The 6,000-nt window shown below is 36.8% G+C and overlaps 1 protein-coding gene across 1 annotated transcript in view; it reads left to right on the top strand.

Annotated features, from left to right (window-relative positions):
- Positions 1-6,000, top strand: part of LOC121388204 (cyclic nucleotide-gated cation channel beta-1-like) — a 198,998-nt gene that overhangs the window by 21,199 nt on the left and 171,799 nt on the right. The window contains exon 2 of the mRNA XM_041519472.1: positions 1,200-1,309. The gene's annotated coding sequence lies outside the window, so the exon portion shown is untranslated. The remainder of the gene's footprint in view (positions 1-1,199; positions 1,310-6,000) is intronic.

Here is a 6,000-nt window from a genome sequence, read left to right as displayed (position 1 = left end):
GAATCAAACACATAATTAGGTAATACCTCTATTTAGCACGAACTGAATCAAACACATAATTAGGTAATACCTCTATTTAGCACTGGGCTACATCCTGCCACTGACGAACTGGATCAAACACATAATTAGGTAATACGTCTATTTAGCACGAGCTGGATCAAACACATAATTAGTCAATACCTCTATTTAGCACGAGCTGGATCAAACACATAATTAGGTAATACCTCTATTTAGCACGAGCTGGATCAAACACATAATTAGGTAATACCTCTATTTAGCACTGGGCTACATCCTGCCACTGACGAACTGGATCAAACACATAATTAGTCAATACCTCTATTTAGCACGAGCTGGATCAAACACATAATTAGTCAATACCTCTATTTAGAACTGGGCTACATCCTGCCACTGACGAGCTGGATCAAACACATAATTAGTCAATACCTCTATTTAGCACGAACTGGATCAAACACATAATTAGGTAATACCTCTATTTAGCACGAGCTGGATCAAACACATAATTAGTCAATACCTCTATTTAGCACGAACTGGATCAAACACATAATTAGGTAATACCTCTATTTAGCACGAACTGGATCAAACACATAATTAGTCAATACCTCTATTTATCACGAACTGGATCAAACACATAATTAGGTAATACCTCTATTTAGAACTTGGCTACATCCTGCCACTGACGAACTGGATCAAACACATAATTAGTCAATACCTCTATTTAACACGAGCTGGATCAAACACATAATTAGGTAATACCTCTATTTAGCACTGGGCTACATCCTGCCAGTTATGGGATCAAATTCTCCCAGTGTATTCTTTTTTACTGTAGTGGGACGGGACGTAGCTTATTGGTAATGCGATTGCCTGAGGCACGGTCGGTCTGGGATAGATCTCCATCAGTGGGCCTGTTGGGCTATGTCTCGCTCCAGCCAGTGCACCACAACTGGTATGTCAAAGGCTGTGGTATGTGCTATCCTCTCTGGGATGGTGAATATAAAAGATCCCAAGAATATATGTCAAAATGACCAAATGTTTGATATCCTATAGCCGATGATTGATAAATCAATGTGCTCTAGTGGTTTCATTAAACAAAACAAACATATTATAAGGAAACTGTATTGTGACCTTGATAAGTCAACTGTATCGGTAATTAATATTTTAATGAATTGCTTTTCTTGCAGTGACCAATGTTGATGATGTTGGATGATTTACGATATATTCAAGACACAGGTCACCATGTTACAAACAATGGATAACAGAAGGCCTTAGTGTCCATAGAGTGTATAATAAAGTAAGTCATTTACCTTGTTACATATTGTTTACTGCATGTTAAAACATTTTTGTTTGTGGTGGTCTAATGTTTGTGTAATTCGTTGGGCTTACAGCATTCAATCAATTTAGGTGCAGGATTTACCTCAGATGGTTGAGTGCACGTTTGAGGTGCTTGTGTCACAGGATCGAACCACCTCAGTGGATCTATTCAACTGATTTGTTTTTTCTCTCATTCCAACCAGTGTGCCACAACTGGTCAAAGGCCATGGTATTTGCTTTAATGTCTATGGGAAAATGCATATAAAAGATCCCTTGCTGTAGTCAAAAAAATGTAGCGGCTTTCTTCTGATGACTACTTGTCAGAATTACCAGATGTTTGACATCCAATAGCCAATGATTAATTAATCAATGTGCTCTAGTGGTGTCATTAAACAACATCCAATAGCCAATGATTAATTAATCAATGTGCTCTAGTGGTGTCATTAAACAACATCCAATAGCCAATGATTAATTAATCAATGTGCTCTAGTGGTGTCATTAAACAACATCCAATAGCCAATGATTAATTAATCAATGTGCTCTAGTGATGTTATTAAACAGCATCCAATAGCCAATGATTAATTAATCAATGTGCTCTAGTGGTGTCATTAAACAACATCCAATAGCCAATGATTAATTAATCAATGTGCTTTAGTGGTGTCATTAAACAAAACAAACTTTAACTGTTAACAAATTTAAGAACACAACAAAACTATAATACATGTATACCCTCCGTGGAACCATTTCGGTGAGGGGCCTGTTTCGATGAGGGACCTGTTTTGGTGAGGACCTGTTTCACTGAGGAACCTGTTTCAGTGAGGGACCTGTTTCGGTGAGGGGCCTGTTTTGGTGGTTGCATCGTTTGTGCGAACTATACGTACATTTGAAGATTTCTGATGTTGTTTACTTTTGCTTGGGAAAAGTAAACAAATGTCTGTCACATTCACAGAAATATTCGTAAAAATAAGGTTAAAAGGAGCAAAGAAAGCATCATTGAACTTAGCCACTGAATAAACAATGTGCATTTCTTAGTTTTTTCTATGATTTTCAAATACTGTCATTTGAAAGAAAACTTTATTTTAAAAACTATTTTTGTCTGTTCTCAGCTGTACTGCTATCTAGTTATTGAAGTCACATGATTGTCACAGCATCTCCTGGCAAAATTCTCTTTACGGATACTTGTCAAAAATATATATGGTCTTTCTGGATGTCTGTCTGTTTGTACCAGTATATTTATTTAATCTCAGAATGCAGCTTATATTTTTTAACCAAACAATGTTACCATTATAACCATTCATTTTCTCAACTTATAACATGATTGCAAGACATCAGAATTGTTATATTTGTTTTCCTAAAATGTTGTTTGCTAACATTGGTTCTCGAGGGCTTCATTTTGTAATTTGCCTTAAAATATTTAAAATAATTTTTATAAATTATTATAAGAACATATTTTGTTGAACAACATACATGTTTTGATAAAATACTGAACGATTTTGTGTTGGAAAGTTTTGTCTATAAGCTATACCACTAAACGTTTCACTCACCGAAACAGGTGACGTAGTTAGCAATATTTACGACTGATGCATGCTACATATTTTGACGCACATGCAGTAAACTTTGCAACATAGTAGCCAGTGTAGTGCTCATTTGAAGCATAGAAATTCTAATAAAAACATAGCTTTTTGGATAACAACGGTCTGTTATAAATACATGTATTGATATGCTTTAAAATTGGTTCACCCATGATACATATAATATGAAGGAAGGAAATGTTTTATTTAATGATGCACTCAACACATTTTATTTACAGTTATATGGTGTCAGGCATATGGTTAAGGACCACACAGATATTGAGAGAGGAAACCCGTTGTTGCCACTTCGTGAGCTACTCTTTTTGATTAGCAGCAAGGGATCTTTTATATACACCATCCCACAAACAGGGTAGTACATACCACAGCCTTTGATATACAAGTCGTGGTGCACTGGCTGGAACGAGAAATAGCCCAATGGGCCCACCGACTGGGATCGATCCCAGACTGACTGCGCATTGGACAAGTGCTTTACCACTGGGTTACTCCCCCCCCCCCCCCCATATAATACAAATGTCTAATACTATCTTTTTTATCCACAAATTTAAGAACCCAGCAAAATGTGTATTTTAGCAAAACCAGAGAAATTTATGCCCACGAAAATCAAGAATTTCACAGTACATATGTATGTAGATTCATAATGTTGACTCATTTTTAAAACTGTTTTTAAATGTGCATCTGTGAGAAAATATATATAACTGATGCTGCTTATGGATCCAGGATTTTGTAAAACAGAGCTGACAAATGTTTAAAAAGGGCAGTTTGAGTTTGTCAAAGGCAGCAGAGACGGGCTTTGAAATGAAGCAAGATCTGTAGGAGGTCCAAGAACATGTTCCCTGGAACATTTTAAATAAAGATGCTCAGAGACGTGCTTTTAGAGCAATTTAGTTTTGTATATTGTAGATGATGAATTTATAAAAGTAAAAAAGTGCATTTCAAATGGGCTGGCGGGTACCCCGGTGACCCCCTCTGAATCTGTCAATCAGTCTGAGACGTTGACATACAAACTGCATGTGTGTGACATTACTAGAGATTGAGACTTTGACATACAAACTGCATGTGTGTGACATTACTAGAGATTGAGACTTTACTAGAGATTGAGACTTTGACATACAAACTGCATGTGTGTGACATTACTAGAGATTGAGACTTTGACATACAAACTGCATGTGTGTGACATTACTAGAGATTGAGACTTTGACATACAAACTGCATGTGTGTGACATTACTAGAGATTGAGACTTTGACATACAAACTGCATGTGTGTGACATTACTAGAGATTGAGACTTTGACATACAAACTGCATGTGTGTGACATTACTAGAGATTGAGACGTTGACATACAAACTGCATGTGTGTGACATTACTAGAGATTGAGACTTTGACATACAAACTGCATGTGTGTGACATTACTAGAGATTGATACTTTGACATACAAACTGCATGTGTGTGACATTACTAGAGATTGATACGTTGACATACAAACTGCATGTGTGTGACATTACTAGAGATTGAGACTTTGACATACAAACTGCATGTGTGTGACATTACTAGAGATTGAGACTTTGACATACAAACTGCATGTGTGTGACATTACTAGAGATTGAGACTTTGACATACAAACTGCATGTGTGTGACATTACTAGAGATTGAGACTTTGACATACAAACTGCATGTGTGTGACATTACTAGAGATTGAGACTTTGACATACAAACTGCATGTGTGTGACATTACTAGAGATTGAGACTTTGACATACAAACTGCATGTGTGTGACATTACTAGAGATTGATACTTTGACATACAAACTGCATGTGTGTGACATTACTAGAGATTGAGACTTTGACATACAAACTGCATGTGTGTGACATTACTAGAGATTGATACGTTGACATACAAACTGCGTGTGTGACATTACTAGAGATTGAGACTTTGACATACAAACTGCATGTGTGTGACATTACTAGAGATTGATACTTTGACATACAAACTGCATGTGTGTGACATTACTAGAGATTGAGACTTTGACATACAAACTGCATGTGTGTGACATTACTAGAGATTGATACGTTGACATACAAACTGCATGTGTGTGACATTACTAGAGATTGATACGTTGACATACAAACTGCATGTGTGTGACATTACTAGAGATTGATACGTTGACATACAAACTGCATGTGTGTGACATTACTAGAGATTAATACGTTGACATACAAACTGCATGTGTGTGACATTACTAGAGATTGAGACTTTGACATACAAACTGCATGTGTGTGACATTACTAGAGATTGATACTTTGACATACAAACTGCATGTGTGTGACATTACTAGAGATTGAGACTTTGACATACAAACTGCATGTGTGTGACATTACTAGAGATTGATACGTTGACATACAAACTGCATGTGTGTGACATTACTAGAGATTGAGACTTTGACATACAAACTGCATGTGTGTGACATTACTAGAGATTTGAGTCCTCACTCTAAACTTTTATAAGCATGGGCCCTGGTGTAACAAAGACCATGGTATGTACTATCCTGTCTGTGAGGTGGTCCATATAAAAGATCACTTGCTACTAATCCAAAGCAGACGTGGGTTTTCTCTGTCGTTACCTGTGTGGTCCTTAAACATATGTCTGAGGCTGTATAACTGTTCAAAAGTGTTGAATGCATTGTTAAATAAAACATTTCTTTCTTTCTTCAAAATTGAAATTTGAGACAGAGACACAGAGACAGACAGGGAGAGATACAGAAAGAGAGACAGAGGGAATTAGGGGGAGATAGAGAGGGGAGAAAAACAGATAAAGAGATGGATACAGAGAATATTAACAGCAGAGAAAGACAAGTAACAAGACAACATATTATATCTTCCTTAAATCACAATATTACTAACAGTTTTCTACTGTTTTATATCCAGGTCCGTCCAAGCTATCAGCTGAGATCTCATTCACTCTACTACCGAGCATCATGAAAGTGTCTGACAGTTTTCTACTGTTTTATATCCAGGTCCATCCAAGCTATCAGCTGAGATCTCAGTCACTCTACTACCGAGCATCATGAAAGTGTCTGACAGTTT

The sequence above is a fragment of the Gigantopelta aegis genome, chromosome 14 (assembly GCF_016097555.1).
Source record: "Gigantopelta aegis isolate Gae_Host chromosome 14, Gae_host_genome, whole genome shotgun sequence".
In the NCBI taxonomy this organism is placed as follows: Eukaryota; Metazoa; Mollusca; class Gastropoda; order Neomphalida; family Peltospiridae; genus Gigantopelta; species Gigantopelta aegis.
This window is presented reverse-complemented; position numbering and strand designations above follow the sequence as displayed.